This window comes from Scophthalmus maximus, chromosome 12 (assembly GCF_022379125.1).
Source record: "Scophthalmus maximus strain ysfricsl-2021 chromosome 12, ASM2237912v1, whole genome shotgun sequence".
NCBI classification, from domain to species: Eukaryota; Metazoa; Chordata; class Actinopteri; order Pleuronectiformes; family Scophthalmidae; genus Scophthalmus; species Scophthalmus maximus.
Genome location: NC_061526.1, coordinates 19891577 through 19904292, shown reverse-complemented (window position 1 = coordinate 19904292; position 12716 = coordinate 19891577). Strand labels below are relative to the sequence as shown.

Below are 12716 nucleotides of genomic sequence, written 5' to 3'. Positions count from 1 at the left end.
ATCCGCCATAACAGAATGGACACACACACACACACACCGATGCCACGAGTGATCCTTGCTCTGAAGGTGGCACATATGTAAAGATATAATGTCCTTAATATTTATTATGAACATGACATCTACTAGAACCCTGTTAATGTCAGAATCAAGATTAAATGGGACCAGAAAAAACATGTGCAAGATTAATAAATGTAGGAGGAGGAGGAGTCGGCGAAATCATCATGAGGTCCTTAGCAAATAAATTGTATTTCTTGCAGGAAAAATATAAAAAGAGAATGAAACAAAGTCAGTTTTATATGTTTGACCATCTTTTATTGACACTTCTTCTGCCTCGGACTATTTCCGCTTCAAAATTTGACTATTTGATCAACACAAGTGTTTTATTTGCCTACTATAAAACAAATAAATCATATTATTCAACCACATTCATTCCAATGAGTTTGTATGCATCAGAGTGTCTGTGTAATTTTGGATTCAACGTTGGGACCTTCACTTAGAAAACGGTTGTTGCTGTAATTATGTACATAATCACTGTTCAGAGAAAAGCATGCGTTGTTTTTCAGTTACCTTTACTAAGAGGGCACCTGTTAGATGAGTCATGTTTTTATTATGCCCACATATTTTTTAATCTGCCCGGTAGAGGTGTTCAACGACGAATGAAAGACAAAGTTAAATGCCACCTAACTAAATCTGAAAAAGTTTTTATTGTTTGACATTGCGTTTGGAATATTCGTAGTTATTTCCTGTTTTATTTTGTAATCACTTGCCTGATATATTAATGGTTGTTTCACTTCCTGCCTAGCCAGTTGGTCCGCTGCGCATATCTTTTTCTTTCTCTCGTCAGTTGCCAGATCTGTCTTCATACGACTTGTTGTGGCACTTTCAGAAATGTTGCACTCATCACTTAAATCAGCGTAGAGAATATGTAGGACCACTGTGTGCGGACGGCTTCAGAGCCCTTGCAGCCATAGTGCCATTGTCATGTTGTGTCAGAAAAGCCCTATTTGTCAAATCTCTCCAGTCGTTCCTGTTACTAGTTTGTATTCCTCGTGTGACCTTTTCCCTGCTCCTGTTTTTTTTTTTTTTTAAACATTTCCTTGCTTTCCCCTGCTGTCTTTTGCCGTCTGACATCACGCGTGTGACCTCAGGCCAGCTCATAAAGACTTTGATTTTGACATTTCACTCGGCCTCCTGTGTGATCGCAGTGTTTGAGTCTATACCCTGGCGTATGATTGTTACATATTTTTCTGGCACTCACAGTCACAATGATGGCAATTGAGCAGTGGTCTAGTTTTGATTCTCGTTTGTTATTAAAACAACGTTTTAATCTGGTTTTTTTTTAGTCATGCAGTACGTTTTCTCCAGTTGGATTCAGTTTATTACATGAACACAAACTATTATAACCTTGGAACCCTGTGTTGTTGACGTATATTCTTTGTGACCATCGAATGACATTAAGCTTTACTTTGTGTTTGTTCTGAATTCTTGGTAATTTTCCTCAGCAGTTCTGGGAGACGGCACGTCAACAATAATGCATCGTTGTGACAACACACCTCTGCAGGAGCCACGGTAGCGTGCTAGACCTTAGTCAGCTACCTTGAGTGGAGAATTACATGCTTAGTGGCACTGCACATCCTGCACACACACACACACACACACGAGCCCACCGAGGAGTCTGCCACTTTGTTTGAATATGCATACAGTCCGTGGGACACCTCGTGCGTCTCGCTGCGCCTTGTAACACAGCAACTTAGAACCGAAGGTAATTCAGTCACAGGCCCGAGGATTTGAAAATCCTCACAGATTCTTTCACAAAACACAGCGGGTCTACGCCGCTGTAATCCAATTGCATTACGTACAAAAGACGCTTTGGCTTTATAGAATTATGTGCGCACACAGGCGCGTACATCTGCGTGCACACATACAGTCAACACAGTCTGGGCAAACGAAACGCACAAATCGCCTGCACACAAAGACGCTTTCTGGCCAAAAACCACACATTCTGTCTGCCGGTGTTGGAGGAAAATGGAAGAAACGAGGAGGTAATTGTACAGAGAAGAAAAGGGAAGGAGGTGGCAGCAGATGGCGAGACATGAAAAGTTGCTCTGTTGGTATTAGCTGGTGTTAGGAAGAATTGCTCATAGCTGGTGGCAATTTTGTCATTTTTTCAAATGATCAGAGGTTTGCATATGAGAAGGACTTAAATGTGTATAAGATAAGATAAGATAATCCTTTATTCGTCCCACAACGGGGGGATTTTGATATTACAGATGAAAAGTGGAAAGCGGAATATAAAAAAACAACAGATATATACAAAATATTTAAAAAAACATAAATACTATATGCAGAGCAGAAACAATTATTGCACATGGAGAGTTTGTATTGCAATTCCATTTTTCCCTTCCCGATACCGATTCCGATACCCGGACTTTGAATGTTGGCCGATACCGAGTATGGATCCGATATCCAATGCCCAATTATTTGTATTGGGAAATCAGTTGAGCCTTCTATCCATTTCTTCCTTCCATGCTCTTATTTTTGGTGAAACCAAATTCACAGTCTCTCTACTGTGACTTATTATATCCATATCTTCAGCTGTGGACTGATGCTGTTTTCCATCTGTTAATCCTACTTTGTTGTTTTCCGTTTTCTGATTCCTTCAGAGAGAGAGAGAGAGAGCAAGTGAGAGAAATCCTGAAGCCTGAAAAGGGGAGTTAGTACGAGCTTTTACACTCGAGTCAGCTCTTTTAAAGATTACTCGTGCATTCTGCAAGATTAGAAGATAATTGTCTCTGCATGTGAGGACGGAAAGTTACACAATAACGGAGCACAGAAACAAAGACCCATGCACACACACACACACACACACACACACACACACACACACACACACAGGTACGCCGGTCCCAGTGGGGATGCCTAGGGGCTGATGGTCAGCATGGATCATGGGAGTTGTAATTACACTGGAGCTCTGTGTGAAAAGTGTTTTTTTTTCTGAGATGGGCTTAAGTCGCTGGTCTTTTATCTACTCTGGCTGCTCCTTCAACCAAGGAACAGCATTGTTCCAGGGAGAAAGACACTGTGTCTGTTTACATTTGTGTCTGTGTACACGTATGACGGGATTTGATACAGAAGACCCCTGTTACGGAGGAAAAGGCTTGTGACACACACAGCCTTGATCTAAGAGATGAAGAAAATTGAACAGGAGCGAGTGTGTGCCAAAGACTGGTGGAGCCGCAGAAGGATAGACTGTCCATTTACAAAAGGGATTGCACAAGTAATTTGGCCATTTCCCCCGGGCTCCCTCACCGAGAGCTGTGCACACTGAAGCACAATATCTCGCATTTGTGCAAACAGATTTCCCGTCACAGAGCTTGTTTGCTCAACCAAATCCACCTTATAGACCCCTGCCTGGGTTTACAGCCAGTTTCTTATATTAACTTGTCGTTATTAGCGTGAACATACAGGTTTAAAAAAAGTTATCAAGTGGACAACTAATTATTACTGCACACCGAGTGTGTTAGGGGAGGCGGAGGAGTGTGGCGGTGGTCCACCGGCATCGCCTGGGGTCCGAAGGTTGAGACAAGATTATAGCCCAACTATAATGAGGTGTCATCTCTGTCAGGCACAGGGTGGAGGAGACAACCACACACACTCACACACACATATTCAACATTTCCCTTCGGTTTCTACGTTCCACGACTGCGGCAGATGACTGAGCCGAAGAAGCGTTGGTCCTGACAAGAAGTGGGCAAATCTTGCATGTTTGAGTAATCCTGCGCTCAGCGTCTTATCAATAATAAAATCCCTCACTGTGACAAGTTTAAGTGACGAAACCTGGACAGCCCGCTGAATCATTTATTGGCCGGACTGAAGCGGTGACACTGCTAACTATAGGACACTTGAGTCTGCGGGGGCAGCCGGAGCCAGGCTGATGTGCGTGTACAGCATCTGTAACCCGAGCCAATGAGAAAATGGAAATGTTGTGTGATAGCTGGGATATGCTGTGGACTCTTGGTTGTCCGGTCCTCATTGATTTAAACATCTCTTGCATATCGTTCATGTGCCAATGGAGGTGTCCATGCCTTCAAACCCCCCCCCCCCCCCCCCCCCCCCCCCACCCCCACCCCCCCCCCCCCCCCCCCGTTATCTACTATACATATTTTACACTGGCTCCCGCCTCCTGTTAGTGTGACACGACTCTTTGTCACTTGTGAAGTCGTTCCGCTCGGCGGTTTTAAACAGAGTTTATCTCATCCACAGGTTTCCAACGGAGATAGCTTCACCAAACTTATTCCCTTCGCCCGCCTTCTCCCAGGATCAAGCTTTTTGATGAGTTGGCCCTGGTGAGGTGCTGTGCAATCAAATGCATCACTGCGTAAGCCAGCGTAAAATGTCCTAGGAGAGAGAGGGAAGCTCAGAGAGGCGGGAAGAGGGAGAGCGTGTGTGTGTGTGTGTGTGTGTGTGTGTGTGTGTGAGAGAGTATCGATCATACCACGACACACGGAGAGGCCAGAGTGGCCAGCCATGAAATGCTCGCGTCCCCGGAGAAGGTGCCACCATTACCCGCAGTTCCCCTTTCGCCGATTCCCACAGATATGGATATTCATATAATACATAATGATCAACCTGTCACGGTGATGAGGGAGGGAGGGAGTGTGTGTGTGTGTGTGTGTGTGTGTGTGTGTGTGTGTGTGTGTGTGTGTGTGTGTGTGTGTGTGTGTGTGTGTGTGTGTGTGTGTGTGTGTGTGTGTGTGTGTGTGTGTGTGTGTGTGTGTGTGTGTGTGTGTGTGTGTGTGTGTGTGTGTGTTTTCGTGTGAAAACTGTAACCTGAGTGTGTGCGTGCTGCTTGTCCCGCCTCAGGACGCAGAGCCCCGCTGGTTTTAATTTGTAGCAGGATGAGATGTAATCGACCCAGGGTTTGTTCAACACCTTGGGGTTCCAGGTGAATGCAGTTAGGTGCATTTAACTGTCACACGGACGCTACTGCGCACTCGTCGTCGTCCTCTCGGTCGTGGTAGCACATGTAAGTGCCTCTGGGAGAAGGATGGAAAAAAACCAAAACCCTCCAATGTTAATTAGTGGTGAGTGCCATTTGAAATGTATACCTGAGCGAAACTAACGCCTACGTCTTTTTTATGAGTCTGTGAAAGGTTGTTTTGCGTTCTTCCATGACTTTCCGTTAAGATCTCGGATGTCTTGATCTCGGCATACTGGAGGAGCATTGTGTTTGCAGTGTAGAGTGGGAGAATCCTCTGTTCTCCTCACTGATCAGTCTGTTGTGTGATTCACAAGGATCATCACTTCTTCTCGTTTTGTGATGTATTTCCATTCCTTTTTGCACTTTTTCAAGAAGTCAGGCCACCTTGGTGACTTTCTGCTGGGTTTTTTTCCCCAGCTCTTTACTCACCTACTGTCCTCCCATAGCCAACTGAACAGAGCCAGCTTTTTTATCTTTTTTATTTTTTTTTATTTTTTTACGACCCTGCTATTGGTTGCTAAATATCTTTTCCCTGTAATAATTTGCCCTCTTGTTTAAGGCAACAGATGCCCCAGGCCGCACATAAAGTGCTATACCACAGGCTAACGTTTCGTTAGAATGCCCTTGGTGAGAGGGGTTGGCCCCATGGGTGGATAATCTTCCCCTGTTACGCACACTGTGCCATGAATAAGTCATCTCTCGCCGGGACTCAACCCTCAAGTTCAAATGATAGAGATTTCACTGCTCCTGCTGAAAGCACAGGGACGACCGCCTACCAGCAATTCTGATGCATAGTATAGCAGTGCGGTTTAATGGAATGAAGGGGAGGTGGTGGAGCAGAAGCAGTGGTGCTCGGAGTATTTTGAATGCCACCACCACCACCACCACCCACAATCAGACACTCGCTATGCGTAATCTTACCCCGGCGGAGGTGTATTAGTAGATATTCACCCTGATGGGAACATTTGTGCTCCCTTTTGTTCGCTCCTCTTTTTAATGCAGTCATTTTGCTCTCACTCTCTCATGCCTTTTCCCTCACTGCGTCGGGTCATTGTAATGAACATTTCATTTTTCTGTCATTTTGTATGATTTATTGTTCGCGGCTCTCAGGGGCAAAGTGGGGCCGCGTGAAGAGGGATTCTGCCCTTTATTCTCCCGTGTTTTGTTAATGTATTTATTCTGGGCGCTGTCAGTGTCTTCGGGACGATCAGCTCATAGTTATTCACATCATCGTGTTGTGGAAATTACAAGCCCCGCCGAAATGCCCGAGTGATTCACCACCACACTTTTCATTAAAATGTGCCCACAGAAAAGAACGAGGGCTACAAAAGAAACGGGAACTAGTCTTTGCATCGGCGGGAGTTCTCATAAATATTGTAATTGTGTGGTTATGGAAAGAGGAGCGGTTGTGAGCCACTGTGTGGTGATTGAGTATGAGTGAATGCTGTCTCACCTTTTTTTGAAAGAATTGAACATGAACACCAGCGACAAAAAAGAAAACAAAATAATGGCCTCTGTGAATACGACTTTGAAGTCACCTGATTCCAGCGGCGCTGCGTGGGAACAGACAAAAAAAGAAGAAGACATTGTCGTCGTCTTTCTTTTCCTGATAAATCTGCTGGCTCTTTACATTTCCCCGGTCAGACTTAACAATATGAACTGTTAATGTAATAGAATGCGGTAATGCAGCGTACCTAAGGAAAAGTAATCAGACGAAGCCGGCACAGTTGGCAAGGAGAAGCAGAGAGTCCAGTTCCTTTTTTTCTGGCCAGCTTGCTCGACTCCTAATGTGACTTCAGTTTGCACAGAGAGCCCCTCGAGTGTTGGGGAGCCTCGGGCATGAGCAATTGCCCGATTGAAGCACCAATCACCCAGTTTCTCTGCTCTCCTGCAGGGCCCTGATTTCACACCACGCTGGCATGTTATTGGCCCGTTCAGGACCCGAGCCCCGGTGAGTTATAGACACAGAACAAGACGCAGAGAAGAATCTTGACTCGCAACTTTCTTCGGAAACATTGCTCTTCCATATCACTCTGTCAAACGTTGTTTTGTACGTTTAACAGGTTAATGTTTGTCTGGAGGGCACGGGAAAAAAACCCCGTAAAAAATGTAGACAATGCCACTTACTGTGGATGATGTTCAGCAGGAATGTGACATTCTGGCATGTGTGAATGTTATCACATTAAATGTATGTTGAACAGGCTGATAAAAGAATCGCCTTAATAAGAACAAAACAGTCATAACGATCATGTAAATCAACTTAACTACCATGTAAGGCTCCTAAGTGATGATAAATCACAACTCATTCATTTTTAATTGTTCATCCATTTATATTTTAAGTGTATTAGATGCCAAAATGTTTTATTTTTGGAATGGATTTAAGGATTTAAAGATTAACCCGCAGCATGATTAGACAACTTTTACAAAATTGGATTATGAGAGTTCAAGAGAGGGCGAGCAAAACATCAGCGAGGGGCACGGACGCCCATGATGGTGGTGGGTCTTACAGACGGCCGCAGCTCACACAGGCTGCAAATTGCTCAAGAAGCTTCTCATACAAAATTGATCAACATTTCTTTCTGACTAATGCTGAATGTGATTCCGTATTCTCTTTGATATGTTTCCATCCATATTTAAATATCCTCATTCTAAAATTATTCTCTGATATCATGACTGGAACCGATATTAACTCCAAATACAGAAGCTTTCAAGAATCTTTTAAGATTTCCACCATTTTACTTCATCTAATAAATCGGCGAACAGCCCACACACAGCGAGCTCTTATCCAATAAGAGCAAAACAAGCCACCAATTTGTGAGACCTTAGCCAATTTGGCATCAAATGAATTTGATTCTGCGTGTGTTAGGACCGTCCGCATGCCCTCAGAACAACATGAAAATGTGTTTAGTTGAGACACGCTTATTAATTCAGATATCTGTGTCACACTCTCAGAGCAACGCGGCGCTGTGATTTACAGACTAATGTTCATTTGCCTATTCCTCTGATGTACAACTTTGGATTCATATCACACACACACACGCACAAATCCACCATCACACATACACTTATAAAAACAGACACGATAACCCATAGTCAGACACTCTGAAGTACATAGGTGTCTATGCAAAATCAACTAAACACACATAAATATATATATAAACATATATATTAGCATATCAGTGCTGGCAGAGAGCCTTTTGATGTTTACATGCCGTCCTTTGGATCTGTGGATTATTCTTAATTATTTTACTATTCATCGCTTGGAGAAGCTTCATGCCTGTGCTCAGTGTCTGCACCCTGCGCACTGCATGACAATTAGTGTCTTACATAACCACTAGCCAGCCACACACCCACATACACACACACACACACGCACACACACACACACACAAAACATGCACAATTGCAAATGGGCACACACAAACGGATAAGAACATAAACATTCAAAAAACTACAAAACCACTTTCACCCTCTTGTATCCTGCAGGGATGTGATTTCTCCTTTAAAATCTATTGCATTCCTCTAATCGCTTTTTGTGTTGTGTGTGTGTGTGTGTGTGTGTGTGCCACTTCAGTGAATGACCACCGATGCCCCGGCATTATAGGCAGATGTATATTTGTTGATATATCCTTTCTTTAAACCCCTGGTGCCCTGCGTTCTGTCCTTTGTGGCTGCTGCAGTAATGGCTGAAGTTCAATGTTCAATGTTCTAAACACAAACAGCGTGGCCCATCACAAACACCAATAAAAACTGAGAGCTGGAAATGCTGCTGTCTCACCCTTGCCCCAGGACAGCCATTAGCATATTAGCACAAGTGCCTGTGTGTGTATTTGTTTGTCTGGGTGCATGTTGAAATGTGTAAGTGTGTGTTTTCCTCGACCCTCAGCGCTTGATGCTTGCTTGCATCCTGTCTGTGATTGCTGCAAAGGCTGAGTTACCTTTTCTAAGGCAATCTCTATCAGCTTGCTTCGATGAGCTTGATGGCCTGAGACGGAAAGGGAAAAAAAGGAGGGCTGCCGCTGAGTAGAGAGGGAGGCAGAGGTCGCGGAAAGAGAGAAAGTGGCGGCAAGGACACGAGGATTTGTTGAGAGAGACCCGGGGAGAGACAGTTGGTGACATGGAGCGACAGACAGTTGGGGGAGCGTGTGAGAGAAAATGAGAAATGGCATAACGGAGATCTGCTCTGTTCCCTTGGTGATCTGAGTCGTCTTTATTGGCTGGATACAATGCTATGTTTGTAATGATTAGTCTCGCTGTGAGACTGTGAGTTTGATAAAGCAGGGAACCAATATTAGATATATGAAAACCTCAGTCCGGAAAACTTGCATAACACCTGTGTGTGTCAGTGTGTGTGTTCGTGCTCGTAGTGTGTGTCCTTGGCTCTATAATACCCTATCAGGCGACAGTCTTAACTTTAACCAGAAGACCCGCAGTCAAATGCTCCATTGCTATTCTGGTTCACCAATAAGTTTTTGTGAAAATTGGATCCTGGGCTAAAGAATTGAATGCGACGAGTGCCACAGCTGAAGCAATCCACGGGCCTTGAATGAACGTATTTATGAGAATGTGACACATCAAATCCAATTGCCTCTTCTATGACTCGAAACAGCCCCTTATTCACGTCAAGGAGGTAGGAGTTAATGAGGTTTTGACAGCCAGATGATTTTTTTTCTTCTTTTTTGGCAGATGAATGACTTACAGAATGTAGAAGCAATGCAGCGTGCGACTCACACGATGATTTTGTATGTGTACAGAATGAACATGCTCGTACCTCAAAGAAAAAATGCCATGGACATGGTTTTTTGTTTTGTTTATTGGTATTGGGAGGTACTGACTCTCCAAAAAGGAGATTCATTTTCACATGGTGCGTATGTGCTCGAATTAAAAACCCTTATACATTCTATCTGTGATTTTCAACAATTGCAGTCCTGGTAAACAAGGTGATGGTCATTACCAAGAAGGATGGGTCCTGGTCTGAAAGAACATCACGGAAAAGTAGCACGTTGAAGCCAGACACAAAGAACAACAACAACGAGTGAAAGAAACAAAATTAAAAACTAACTTGCCTGTTGACATCCACCTCCTCTTCTCTTCGTCGCCTTCAAATTGAATTTAATAGGAAAATATGCTCAGCCCCTTGACCCTCCTCGATTTTTTTTTATTTCTTTTCTGCAGACTGAATTATTACTTTTTGCCTACTGCTGCACTCTTTGACCAAGAGCAGAAAGAAATAAGAAAACTTTTACTCAGATATCTACATTCAAGCTTGCCATTTTAAAGTGTTTTATTAAGGGCTCTTAAAATTCTCATCTAGATTAGTGGTGAAGCAGGAAATAAAGTAATCTTTGTCATCTAATAGGTCTAGCCATTTAAATTTTTTTTCAAAAAATATATTGCAGGGCTGACTGTTGTTTTCTGGCTTGGCAAAAAAACAAAAAACATTTGAAATGCAAATCAATGCCTCAAATGAAGCAGGCCCTTTCATATTTGGCCCACGCATTATCTAATCGCTATTTGATTTCACATGCAGGGGCATATCTAAGTGAAATCAAATAATCTTTTTAAACTCCGCCACTATCCCAAACATTAGCCGCTGGATTTCAGGCAGGGGCTGAGCAGACTACTAATGTGCTGGCAATTGAGATCTTAAGTGTCCTTTCACACTCTAATCAAATTGATAAGGTGGTCCTACTGCAAGGGCAATCTCGCTGTCCTAGCTCTGAAAATCCTTTAGGCTTTAGTTTTCTCCGCGTCTCTTAAAGTCCTTGTCTCTGTGCCAGTCTAGTTCACTTTCAGTGAGATTCAGCTCAACTATATTTTAATCAAATTAAAGGCCGTAGCCCCGGATGTAAAACACAGCAGAACAATGGAAACATAGCATAATGGTGAAATATTACAACAGATAAAAACTTTCTTTGTATATACACTTAATATATAATAAATAACATATTCATTTTTCATTAACATATTCATTTTTACCAAGACAAATAAATTGGGTAATATAGGTACATTTCCTGCCGATTTGGAGAAATACAGTGTCTCTACTATTTTAATATTTTGACCAGAAGGGACTGTTTCAGGGGGAAAGGCTGCCTGAGGTGGCTATAATTGGTATTTATATATTTACCACATGACTATTTGCATGAAAATGGGTTGCTTGTAGTAACAAATCCACAGCAAATTATCCCCCAGCCCAGTAACTTTGCTGCAGCTCAATGAAGCAGCTCATAATTTTTTTGTTTTACGGCCCAGTACATCTTGGATCGCTCTCACTACTCCCATGAAGTAGCTTTTGGCAGCAGATTTCAGATTCAGTTCAGATTAAAGTTTTTAAAAAACACCAAAACATCAGCAACAGACTAAGTGAGAAACATGCTTATGAATATAGTGAAGCATTCATCTGCTAAATTGCCAAATGTTTTCCCCAGGAGTTGGTGGAGACCAAAAATGGAGCAAAAACAAAAAATAATGTTCGATTCAGTCTCCAAGATTTAAGGTAAAGTGTTTGTTTCCTCACCCAAGTGCGAAAAACTGCTTTCCAACATCAGAATCAAACACGTCAAGCACACTTAACACTTAGTTACCCTATAGTTTACGTGTGATTAAGATTCATCTTAATACAGCAGCCAATGGTGTTTCAGTCAGGTGCATGCCGTGTTTCTTCCCTCCTTCAAAAGCAGACTTCCTTGATACCATAAAGCCACCCCAGCTCCGGCCACTCTTCCTCCGTCTCTCTAGTTCCTCCGTCTTTCATTTCTATTCTCTTCCGTATATCTCTGAGGGTCTGCTAAGTCTCTGATCGTCTTGTCCCGCTGTTGTTCTAAGATAAAGCCACCTTTCACTGTTTGGAGATCAAAGAGCGAGTTTGCATAATGGCAAGAGAGGATGGTGAGAGCAGTAGAATAAAATGGAAAAAGGAGGGGAATGTGGATTCAGTTGAATTAATCTAAAATGGTGCGCTGACACTTTCCCTGAACTGTCTCTTTTAAGACTCTTTTTATACACCGCCCCAACCATGACCACGTAAATCTTATAGGCACATAAGGATTTTATACATTTCTTCTAGTATATACCATTATAGCAAAAATACCATAGCATTTAATGCAACAGACTCTCCGTTATCATTTTAAGTATTCCTCAGTGGCTGCTGCTGTGTTCATGAGGAACATTGCTTTTTCTTTGTCAGCATAAAATAAAAATGCAAAAATAACAACATGGTTACAGCAGAGGAAACATTTTGTCAAGTTAGTGCTGACATTAAAAACTTTCAACTCTAACTTCAACTGGCATGATATTATTAGTTATCGTTTGAAATTCTGACAATCTATTTTAAATTTTGATAATTTGCTTTATGTGATTGCTTTTTAATGAGATGTAACCAATACAAATTCCAGCTTTTAGTAAAGAGCTGTCATTTGGATCAATGACCACTGCAGTTTAGTTATTGTTTTCTATAACAGATGTCTTGGGAGCTCACAGCGATATTACAATAGTGTTCATTGCTTTGCGGAAAAATTGTTGATCTGGAAATGGAAAATAGAGTGGAGGCAGTAGGAAATCAAAGAATAAATTAGCAAATGAACATGGGTTACCAGGTTTCATCCAGTATCTGTTGTGTCTATCTGTGGTCACTGGAGGCATTCACAGCATGCAGATAATGTTAGAATTTTTGTGGCAACATGAGTGCTTTGTATTTTAAGGACTCACAGGCAGAGCATAACCATGGTGCATAATA

At 42.5% G+C, this 12716-nt stretch overlaps 1 long non-coding RNA gene across 9 annotated transcripts in view; it reads left to right on the top strand.

Annotated features, from left to right (window-relative positions):
* LOC118318591 overlaps positions 1 to 12716 on the top strand; it is a 175554-nt gene that overhangs the window by 44819 nt on the left and 118019 nt on the right. For 2 of the 9 annotated variants that reach the window (XR_004795771.2, XR_004795772.2), the window contains exon 3: positions 6876 to 6932. The exons of the other annotated variants lie outside the window; for them this stretch is intronic. This is a non-coding gene — a long non-coding RNA (uncharacterized LOC118318591). The remainder of the gene's footprint in view (positions 1 to 6875; positions 6933 to 12716) is intronic. 9 annotated transcript variants of the gene reach the window in all.